Source organism: Triticum aestivum, chromosome 4B (assembly GCF_018294505.1).
Source record: "Triticum aestivum cultivar Chinese Spring chromosome 4B, IWGSC CS RefSeq v2.1, whole genome shotgun sequence".
NCBI classification, from domain to species: Eukaryota; Viridiplantae; Streptophyta; class Magnoliopsida; order Poales; family Poaceae; genus Triticum; species Triticum aestivum.
The window spans coordinates 377,840,060-377,852,324 of record NC_057804.1 but is presented as its reverse complement, the minus strand read 5'-3'; the positions used below and the strand labels follow the sequence as shown (position 1 = coordinate 377,852,324).

Below are 12,265 nucleotides of genomic sequence, written 5' to 3'. Positions count from 1 at the left end.
CCATGTGACAGTGTTGATAGGATAAGTGGCTGTGAAATTCTCCCACCATGATGTTGCGGGTCCATCAAGCTGATGTGCGGCAAAACGCACCTTTTCCGCATCCGTGCATCTTGCAGTGGTCAACTCCCTTCCTGTCTTGCGGAGCTAATCATCTACAACTATCAGCTTGGTGCTACTGGAGAACACCGGCGGATTCAGTCTAAGGAAATGGGTTAAGTGATCGACAGGTGGTGGAGGTGGTGGGTTGTTGTTGTTGTTGTTCCCATGATTCTGATTCTGGACTAGTAACTGCATCAACGCATTCTGCTGTTGGATCAACTAAGTGAGCTCCGGTGGGAAAGCAAATTTCTTGTCACGTCTCGGAGGCATCTGAGGGTTTAAGAAAATATGATAATTCAGAATAGAATGAGGCCTAGAGAGAAACACTACCCATATGCACATGAGACAAATGCAAACAATAACACTTCATTCAATTCAAACAAGGACATACAACGATCTAACTATCGTTACAAAAGTGCTCGGACTATACTAGATAAATGGGGGAATACTACTACTGTTATGGTGGTCGACTAGAAAAACTGCTCCGTTGAAGACTAGATGACACTACAAAAAAATACACTTCCGTGATGATACGTGTTTGTCACAGTAGGTCGTGTTTGTTGTCATGCATGTAAATCCATGAAAAATTTATAACAGAATCAAGATAGTCATACCTGTGCTGTCGTACAAGTGTTCCATGACATTACCAAAATTATCATCATGAAAGTGTCCACTTCCATGACGATAAATCGCGCGTCACAGAAGTGCTTTCGTCAAGGGTGACCGACACGTGGCATCCACCTTAACGGAATGTCGTTAAGCTATTGGGTCAGATTTTGGATCCGATAACCCGTTAACAGCCCCGACCAATGGGAAATTTCCACGTGTAAAATTCTGATTGGCCGAAGGGAACACCTGTCATCTCGTCAGTGGGCCAGATGTTGCCCGTCCATTGGAGGAGACATGCCGATGGTACGTCGACACGTCGCTGGGCCCAACAGAGGTCCATAGAGGTTAAAAAGGCCGGCCTAGTCAAAAGCCTGTAGAACTTAATCAGGTACTAATGGGGCAGCCCAATAACGGCCTGCTTAATAAAGGCCCATTTACAGCCCGAAACCAGATCTGGCCCGTTAATTATTCGCCTAATATTTGGGCCCATTTATGGCCCGAAGCCAGTTCTGGCCCGTTAATTGTTCGCCTAATATTTGGGTCCATTTGCGGCCCGAAGCCAGATCTGGCCCGTTAATTGTTCACCGAATATTCAGGCCCAACTACAACCCAGTGAGTTTTGGCCTGTTAGAGGCCTGATGTAGACATGGGCCCATTTCAGCCCGATGTGACTTTTGGCCTGGGAATGGCCCATGCTTCCCATGGGCCATATATGGTCCGACGGGACATCGGGCCCACTAACGGCCCGTGCTAAAGGTGGCAACAGTTAAGCCCAACGTGACTTTGGGCCTGTTAAAGGCCTGTCGCGTAATTCGGCCCGTTGATGCCTGTACTAAGCTTTCGGCCTCTTAAAGGCCCATGATATCAGTGGGCCAACTAAGCCCTGAGATATGTTTCGGCCTAGTAACGGCCCGTGAGCTAACTGGGCCCATAACGGCCCGGTCTACATTTCGGCCTGCTGAAGGCCCGTCGACGAATAGTGAAAATTGAGGCCCAACATGCATTTTGGCCTGCTAAAGGCCCGTGGTTTCATCTCGGCCGTAACAGGCCAGTACAATATTCAGCCTGTTAATGGCCCAACGCTACCTGGGCCAAACTAAGCGCTGGGTCGACAAAAGGGCCAACTAAAATATAGGCCGGTGTAAGTTTGGGCCTGGCGCAATGTGTGAAGGCCCCAATCATTCGGGCCCAAGAAAGACGCAGGCCGGCCCAATTGTGGCCCGCTAAAAACCTGGCCCGTTAGAGTCGAATGTTTCGGCCCGGTCGACTACATCTGATTTTTTTTCAGATAGCGAATGATGGCAGTAACTAGTAGGAATTAAGAACAAACCTACTCTATACAATAAAGAAATTACAGCATAGTAACTAAGAATAAACCTACACTATACAATAAAGGATTTAAGGTATATTACATCCACTGGGCATCGAAGTTCGCCACCAGTGATCATAAAGCGCAACGAAGAAGCAGATTACAAAAACTGGGCACCATTGCAGCGTAACAAAATAATACTGAACCGAGACCACTTCCAAGACAGTTCAAGAAAGGTTAGCCTTGCGGGGGAACTGCTGCGCAAGCTGCTGAGCAAGGCTGTGAGACCGGCCTAGCATGTCGGTCATAGCTTCCAGGTGTAGCTGTTTAGCGATGAGGTTCTCATTGGTGTTCTCCGCAATCTTTCTTAGAGATAGGACTTCAAGTCGAAGTTGAGTTGCAGAATGCCTTTCTGCTAGAACTTGGGACTGAAGAAGTCGAACTGATTCAGACAACGAATTCTGTGAGCTTGTCTGACTGTTAGTCTCAAGTAACTTGAACACTGCATCAAGACAAGACTTTGGGGTTGTCTCGCTATCTTCAAGATGTTTTGCCTTCTTTGCTGCAATATATGTTGGGTTTGTCTCACAGCCTTCAGCAGACTTGTGCATGCCATCAGGCATATCACCCTGAAACAAAGCAGAGAGATGACAGGTTTTGCACGTGTATAAACAAAGATGATAACTGTTCTGTCAATTCTATCCAATTTCAAATTAGAAAATAAAGAGTAAGTTCAAAATATCAATAGCATAATTTGGCATTGTTCATAATGCGGGGAGCTTCACCACACTACTGGATTACCATGTCAACATAACAAGCATAGATGAAGGGCAAAGAAAATCATTGTATCTATTTTGGATAATGTGCATGGCATGTTGTTCATATCATCAGCCACATCAGTAAGATAAAACAGGAGATGACAAGGTGCAAACGTGGGCTGCTTCACCACACACTGGATTATAGATCCACAAAACCAAGCATACATATAGGGAGTATTAAGTAATGTGCATGGTATGAATAAGAATTTGGTTTTACAAGTAAAACTTAGAACTTACGGTTCTTACGAACATGCATTTTGGTAGAAACAGCAAACTAAACAGCAGTAAACGATAGGGAGTATGAGCAAATTAAACAGCAGTTGAGGATAAAGGCTTTAGAAGGACTGACTTACATTAACAGTTAACACCGGCTTTATAATGCCCTTCTCCATGTCAAGGGAAGGATAACTCAAGAATTTCAGCACAGAATCTTCTTCATAAGCATTGCCTGTACTCTACATTTTGTAGAGAGTAATTATAGATATGATAATACTGGAAGGGATAGAGGATAATGAAGATAAGATGCAGATTGATGCTACATAATCAACTACCAATCCCTGGAAGTACAAGCGTTACAGGACAAAATGTACTGACAAGAGCAATGGGCTACACTTCTGCACTGGCATTGTCTGTGTATTCTACTTGTTGGTAAGATTAAATATAGATCTGATCTTTTTTAGTAAATGGTGGGCGAGGGAGATAAGATGCAGAATGCTACAAAATGAACCAATCCCTCTTCCCATAATACAAGAGTGTTTTGAACACTGGTGTACTGTACAAAACGTTCTTATATTATGGGACGGAGGGAGTAGCTGTTAATGTAAGTACAGTGATAGACCACGTTCAGTCCTTACAAGAGGACTGCAGAGCTAAACCTCTTCAAAAGCATTGGGTTGATTCTAAATTTGTGTAAGAGTCCATACGGATCTTATAATGTCCACCAAATGGACGATTACGAGGCTAACATGTGCAGTGATGCTACATAATCAAACAGCTATGAAAGTAAGTATGGTCATACAGGGCAAGAGGTACTCACAAGAGCAATGCAGTGTGCAGTATAGTTGCGAGATTCTGTGGTCCCTTGAGAACGAATGTTCTTCTGCTAACAGTTTTCGTACAAGTGAGACATTAAGGCAAATGCAGAAATGTAGTTCAAATTGTGATGTGATATCATAGACAGTACCTTACGCTGCAGCCGAGACCAATGTGTAACAAGATTATTCCAGTCACCGTCGGATAAATGTAGCACCGGAGACTTTACAGAAATTTCGTTCAGAGGCTTTCCATGGAAGTGCGCTTGCCTCAAGTAGGAACGATGCTTCATCAACGAGTGCTTGAAAAGCGCAACCAACTCTTGCTCGTCATCACAATCCAGTTTGCTCCTCGCCTATTTAAAAGAATGAAATCTTGTGTCTTCTGTCAGCAGAAACATATGCAGTAATGACCATGAATAACATTAGTACATTACTTACGCGTAAGTTGCGGAGGAAGACTGGAAATTGTTCTGTGTCTTGGTATAATCTTTCCATGAAGGAAAGATGCGCACAAAGTTCCTGACAACAACATAAGCTTCATCTTCTAAACTGGGAAGAAATGGAACAGGGGTCCTATTTGCTGCAATTGGGGCTCTCTCTGGTTCGAAAAGGGATTTGGCAACTGGATTTGGTGTACTCTTTGCTGGAATGGGGGTTTTGCGTCGTACAGCTGGTGCTATGTCAACTGGCATAATCATACTGTTTGCTGCAGTTGGGGTCTGCTGAGTTGGGGCATCAGAAATGACCAGTGTAGTAGGGCTAGAGTCTGCTAGAGTTGGGGTATTTTGTGGGTCAGGTGATATTGCAACTACACCTAATGGGCTATTTGATTTATCAGGTGCCACTACCTTTTCCAAATACTTTGCTTGTGCTCCTCCACGATCAGCAATCGCCCTCTTCCTTTTGAACGTCTGATACACAAGAACAACATTTGAATGGATAAATATGGTATGATGACAGATGGAATATGTACTGAAAATGGATAGGCAGGGCGTATTCACATACACGATGTGTAAACTAAGCTAATGGCAGTTCAACAAAGTAGAAGCAATGCAAAGCATCAGTTGCAAGATATGTGCGAGCAATGTAACCTTGGAAAGTTAGAGCAAGTACCTTGATGGGTGAATAAGATAGGGCATCTTCCTCTGACTCCTCCACTAGGGAGCTACATTGACTTAGGTCTCCCTCTAGCTCAGAATCACTATTAGGATCATAATCTGAGCATGAATCTGTAGGTGGAGAGCGTTTGCATTGCATTGCATCCAGACTTGATTTCAGTCCCTTAATGCCAAGTTTGACAGCCATGTCATTGTTCTGCTTTATTCTTTTCATGCACGCAAGCTCATAATCATTATGATGCTGTTCAGAATCTAAGATTCATGAAAACATAAAAAGTAGTCAGATTATCTATGGAATGCATTGCGGATTCAACTCGGAGAGTGTCTCCCTATAAACCCCTGCATATGCAAAGTTCACCTCCCCAACCGTGCTGACCAGACCACACACAGAAATACAAACCCCTTATGTCTCTATAACAGGCAGGCACACATTTCAAAACTGAAGTAGGAACATTAGAATCATATGAAATTCATATTTGAACAAATAAACTAAGCAATTATGAGTGGCGTAATGTTTAGCTTCAAGGGTGGAGTGTTGGTAGTGCGACACAAAGCAAGTAGGCAGATTGTATTCCATGTAAAAGATCAAAACCTATGTAAAAGTTGGAAATAACACTTTCTTTCTATACAATGCAGTGTTCGTTACCCACACATGATGGAAGAGATCACATAGAGAAATACTATTCACTCATGTCTACGGTTCCAGTATTTAGAAACAGGGTGGTCCACCCAAAAAGAATATTGACAAAAAATATGACAAGGCAAGCATAGATGTAGTGAATCAATCATTTACTTGTGAGCTTATTAGGACAAGTATGCAGAATTGTAACTGTAGTAAGAGACCGTCCAGAATCTAAATGAAGAAGTTTGTCCAGCACTTATTGTTTGCAACTAATCGATGTGAATAATTGGATATTATATCGAATGAGTAAGAAAGACAAGTAAAATTGTCAACAAACCTGGCTTGCAGTAGTAATCTGGGTCAATGTCACTACAACCAACAATCCAAAATGACTAGTTTCTGTTCCGAGGGCCGGAATTTTGAAAACCTTGTGAACTTTAGAGGTACTAAAGATTACCGAAATACATCTGAACCATTAAGTGTAGGTAGCACTGAGCACACAACAAACCCTAATGACAGTCCTGCCTAATGAGTAATGAATCAATTAGAAAATGGGTGATGAGGAGTGGCTGCTGAGTGTTTAGGACGTATCTCAGGATAAATCAGGTTGGCTTGGTGGGTGCTGCACGCCTGAGCCCTGAACAGACTGGGAAGGTAGGCACGGCGGTGCCCCCGGGCAGCGGTGACGATGTTGGGCGAGTGGCTCCTGGCCTCATGTTAGTCTGGCGTCTCCTCCTAGAGTCATGCCATCCGGGGACGGCAAGTAGCCGGCGAGGCAGGCGGCTGGGGGCGAGTAGATATCGAAAGCGCACAGCAGAACAGAGGGGAATCGGGGCCTGGGACGACCCAAAATCCCAGGGTGGGCCGGCCCACCGTGGGCACCCTGTAGAGATACACACCCGAGCGGGGAACATGCATTTTCGAAACTAATTTAGGAACATTTAGCTGACCAATTAAACAACTCTGTTTTAATAATACCATATTCGTATTTGAACATCTAAGCTTGTTTAGCTTGATGCGTGGAGTAGTGTTATTATGACACGAAGCACATATTCTGATCATATAGTGATCATAAAAGGGGGAAACTCTAAGCATATTTTTTTAGCAAAAGAGGGTTTCCCCTCCGATTTCTATTAAAGAAACCACCACGGAACCAACATGATCAATTAAACCCTAAGCATGATTGTCGGTGTCAAAACCGGCGGATCTCGGGTAGGGGGTCCCGAACTGTGCGTCTAGGCGGATGGTAACATGAGACAGGGGACACGATGTTTTTACCCAGGTTCGGGCCCTCTCGATGGAGGTAAAACCCTACTCCTGCTTGATTAATATTGATGATATGGGTAGTACAAGAGTAGATCTACCACGAGATCGGAGTGGCTAAACCCTAGAATCTAGCCTATGGTATGATTGTTCTTCCTCCTACGGACTAAAACTCTCTGGTTTATATAGACACCGGAGAGGGATAGGGTTACACAGAGTCGGTTAAAATGGGAGAAGATCTTCATATTGTATCGCCAAGCTTGCCTTCCACGCCAAGGAAAGTCCCATTCGGACAAAGGACGGAGTCTTCAATCTTGTATCTTCGTAGTCCAGGAGTTCGGCCGAAGGTCATAGTCCGGCCATCTGGACACCCCCTAATCCAGGACTCCCTCAGTAGCCCCCGAACCAGGCTTCAATGACGACGAGTCCGGCGCGCAAGTTGTCTTCGGCATTGCAAGGCGGGTTCTCCTGCAAATTCTCTGTATCCTTCGAATAGTGTCCGGCTTCTAGTGCGTGCTGTCCTCCTCTGCTTCTGTGCCCCATAATGACCATCTTCCACGTGTCAAACGGATGCGAAAAGCCAGGGGATTTTTTCAGTTACCCCCCGGGTTGCATTAATGAATCGCCCATAAAAGAGACGGGGATTTAGATCCAATTCACACCATCTTCCCTCCGCGAGATTTCATCAGAGTGCCTTCGACAGAGATCCATTCCACCATGGCCGGTCGGTGTAGATCCTCCTCTCGCCCCTCCAGCACTCGGCCCGGAGAATGGGGGCGGTGTTCCGTCCCGCATAGCGAGCTAGTAGTGCTTCAGTCCAAGGGGCTTCTCCCCCAGCATATATGGTCCCAGTTCGAGCCGGGATTGCTACCTATAGCGGCGGAGAGAAGGCGGAGAGTGTCCCCCATCCTTCTCGAGGAGAGCGGGTATGCCTAGTCCCTTATTTAATGAGAGGACTCGGATTTCCAATTCATCCGTTTCTTCGAGGGTTGCTGGAGTTCTACGGCCTCCAGCTACACAACCTCACGCCCGCCTCCATTCTGCACATTGCGGGCTTCGTGGCCCTCTGCGAGCTGTTCTTGGGCGTCGAGGCCCATTTCGCGTTGTGGAAGAGGTTGTTTTGCCTTGTGCCTCGTTCTCAGGAAGGGTCTATTTATCAAGTGGGCGGAGCCGAACTATGGCGCATCACCGGGACCGGATATCTATCCGGCACCCCAAAGAGGGTGTCCGAAGACTGGCCCTCGGAATGGTTTTATATAGATGACGTCCCCCTACCGGACCTTGTACGGATCGGCCTCCCCGAGTTCAATAATGCTCCGTTGAAGAAGCGCCTGAGTTGGTGCCCACGGAACCCTCAAAGGGAAGCTGACAGGGACGTCCTGTACCTGATGAGCCGGATAAGGTTGTTGGCTCATTCCGGACTGACCATGATCAAGGTCATGGCCATATGCATCATGCAAGGGGTGCAGCCGCTTCAATACAGAGGCCACCCCATGTGGGATTTCAACGGGGAGGATGATGCTACCCGGTGCGGTCGCAAGGGGCCAGATTCGGCTGCCACTTTAACGAGAATCTTATCCGCTTTGTACAAGGGGGAGGAGGAAGAATTCCTCCGTGTCAACCCGGAAGGCGGATTCTCTATGTACAATCCTCCTAGTTGGATGAGCGGACACTTTCACTTGCCTATCCATTTTCGAAATTCCCGTAGTTGAGTACTTAGACTAGTAATGTTTAAACGCAGGAGCTGCGCCAGGCTGTGAAGGAAATAAACAGCCCTGCTCCACAACCAGAGGATCCGGAACGGTCCCTCAATCCGGACTCCCAAGAAGATCCGGACTTATGCGTGGAGTTGGTTGATGGAGTATTTCATCTATTGAGCAAGGATAACTCCTTAGTGGCCATCACGGCCGACTACCCCAGACTACTTCCAGCATCCAAGGTAACTAAGACCGAAGTCCCAGTATTCTCATGCTTTATCTTGCTTGCCGTGCACTAATAGCGCTTCGCAAGGTAAATCCTTGAGGCGGAAGGCCGAGCCCACGGTGGGCAGCCAACAAGGGCCGCTGAAACCAGGCGGGCCAAAAAGAAGTGCAGACCAGATCGAGATTCTGGTGCAACGGTATGGTGTGTGGATTTAACGCCTAGGGTTTATGCCCTTGAGTCTTACTAATGCTCATGATTTTGTTAGAAAGAAGAGAGCCCGCCGGACTATGTCCGCCGGCCAAGGTTCGAGGCCGGGTCTGGAAGCGGAGGCGGACACGGGACGCGCCTCGGGCGCTCCTCCGACAGAGGGCGCCGACGGGCTATCTGCCACCAATTCAGAGGTGGAGAGTGCCCTAAACCACAGGCGTCGCCGGACTGTTCTCCGTGACGCGTGTTTCTCCCCAGAGGCGTTGGACGCCTTTAATACAGGAGATGTGTATCTCCGTGCTGCTCAAAATGGTCTAGCCAGAGCCACGGAGCAGTATGTGAAAGACATACAGGTGAGTAGAATTGAAGGTTATATATGGCAGTAGCCCCCGAGACTTGAAACAGTGAAGATAACTGTTTGAAGGATCATGTGCTATGCAGTGTCTTACAAAGAAGAACACGCAATTGTCCCAGGAGCTCGAAGAGTGCAAGGCTCAGCTCGAGGCCGCATTGGCCACTTCAGAGAATGTCAAGGGGACGCCCGTAGGTAATATGTGCTTCGAAAGGTACCTCCGTTTTGAAATGCGGCAGGCGTGCAACCCTGACTATAATAATGCAGATGAGGCCGGAGTAAATCCGGACCAGCAACAACTCCTACGCCAACTAAAGGCTGGCGAGAACATGCTGACGAGGGTGAGGCAAGAGAAGAACAAGCTTACGCCAATACCCAGCTAGGCGAGGAACTGAAAGACGTTTGCATTCAGCTATCTTCTGCCGTGAAGGAGAATCGGCGACTTCGACGCGGCATTTTTAGTAAGTGCTTGAGCGAATCTTCGAAAAAGGAATTCGGCGAGGAAGTCGATTGACATAGCTATGTCTGTAGGTCTGCTGACGGGTCGTCCGGCGGAGAAGATGCACGGTTCATCGGGAGACCTTCTTCCCGAGCTGTTGCAACTACACAAGCGAGTTCGGCAGACAATGCGAGGCGTTGTCCAGGCTATGTGGCCATCCCTCTCCGTGCCCGAAGGCCTTGAGGAGCTTGCCAAGAAGCTGGAGGGAGTGCGGCAGCGCTTCCGATTATGGAAGATATCAGCTTGCCGTCAAGGTGCCAAGGAGGCCTGGGCCATGGTGAAGACTCGGTACATGAAGGCTGACCCAAACCACATGGCCGAGGTCGGCCCTATAGGTCTGGACGGAAAGGAGATCCCGGTCAGCTTGGCATATGGCCAGGTGGAGCTGGCTGCAAAGTATTCCCAACAGGACTGTAAATTGGACCGCCTATTAGATGGCATTGAAGAAGAATATGCCGAGTCGGATTGACTATGTAAAAATGACATAAAAAAATGTCCTCTAGCCGGATTGTAGATCGTTTGTCATTGCGGACCTTTTCTCTTCGACCTCTGGACCCTATAGTCCGGAGTGTGTCCGAATACCCTCTTTGTTATGTAAGAACTGGTGCATGCATGGAGACAAGGCGTAGGGGTCATAAGTGCTTTAGCAGACAAGTGCCCAACTAGTTATGTTATATTACATGTGTGACGCCCGGATAGTTATGCTACAGTAACCCTCTGCTAATGATGCCATGTCACCTCCGTTACTGTTGCTAATCTCTCGTTAGTTCAAAAACTGATTCAAATTCAAATTCAAAATCAAACACACAATAAAAGTTTTCAACTATTAAAACTAAAATGTTCGGAGTGAACAAAATAATGCACAGGTAATTATGGTGGAGAAACCACACCTTTATAGAATAATTAAATACTATCAGATAAATAAAACAGTAACAAAAACTATTTTTTAAATACTTTTAGTTAATAAATAATTATGAAACTATTTTAGCTTGGGTAGCAAGTTAATGTGGCAGTGGCATATTTGGTAATATCAAATACGGTGCCATTTTGGTATTCTGCTAACACAAAAATAAAAGGAGACTAAAAGAAAGCAGTACAGGAAATATGAATAAAAAGTAAAGGCAAAACAGAAAACAAAACAAAAGAAAAGGGACCCCCCCCAAAGGGCCAACCGGCCCAGCTGACAGCGAGGCCAGCCCACTGGCCCAACCGGCTCCCCACTCACCTCCATAACCCCACCCGACTGAAACCCTAACCCCCACATCGCACCCACTCCCCCACTCCCTCTCGTTAGCCCCCTCACCTCTCGCTCCCATCTAGATCGGGAGGGGTTCGAACCCGGCGCCCTATCGCCGCTGCTCGGAGCTCCTCTGCACCGTCCTCATCTCCTCTCCGTCTCCCCTCGCTCCGGCGAGCCGTGGAGCCATCGCCTCCGCCCAGCGACTCCTCCCTCCGTCCTTCGGCGGCCGGCCCCACCCCGAGTGGATCTGGATCGGGGCAACCGACACCCCGTCCCGTCGCGCGCCATCGCCCCACCACTCCCCACGCCGACGTCCCGGAGCGCTCCATCGCCGGCCTGCCTCCTCCTACGTCGACGTCGTCCCCGTCCTCCTCCACAACGGACCTCCCCGAACTCCCCCGCGCCCACTGGTCCGTTCCCTACAGACACCCAGTGAGGTCCCGGCCTCCTCTCTCTCCCTCGCCTCGACGTGCACCCCGCGCCACGCGCGCTCACCGTGAGCGCCGCATCTGCCGCCGCACGCGGGAAGCCCGCGCTGGCTCACTGCCCGCGACCCCCCTTGCTCCGACCGGCTCCGGCCGCGCCCTGGCCATTCTGCGCACGCGATCCACGCCCTCCTGGCCTGCCCCGTCCTGGCCTCCACCGCACCCCACTCTGGCGGTGCCTCCTGCTGCCGCCGCGGCCACGCCGGCGCCGTCCCTTGCCCGCTGCCGCTGCTCCACTCGAAGCGGCGCCTCTGCCGAGCCCACCCACCATCCAGCCATCGGTGCCCCGTCGGGTGCCCAGCCGGGTCCCAGCGCCCACCTGCGCCCATGTGCCCGCAAGGCCCTGGACCACTTACACGCGGGCCCCAGTGCCCAGAACGTTTGTAAAAAAAGGGGATTTTAAAAAAAGAATAATAAACAGATAAATAGTAAATAAAATTAAACTTAATTAATTAATTAACTAAATTAATTAAGTTAATTAATCCTAGTTAATTAATCTAATTAATCCGTTAGTTTAATTAAACAGTAATTTGTTTAGCCTAAACCCTAATTAAGTCCAAACAGTGGATGACAGGTGGGTCCCACTGGACCCACTAGACAGGTTGACCAGTCAACCCTGTTGACTGCTGACGTCAGCATGACCTCAAGCTGATGTCATAAATCCATTTTCGAATTAAATAAAATAAT

General features: G+C 47.9%; 1 pseudogene; it reads right to left on the bottom strand.

Annotated features, from left to right (window-relative positions):
- The window catches only part of LOC123090112 (transcription factor SPT20 homolog), a 78,088-nt pseudogene extending 66,231 nt beyond the window's left edge, over positions 1 to 11,857 (bottom strand).
- Between the last annotated feature and the right edge of the window lie 408 nt (positions 11,858 to 12,265).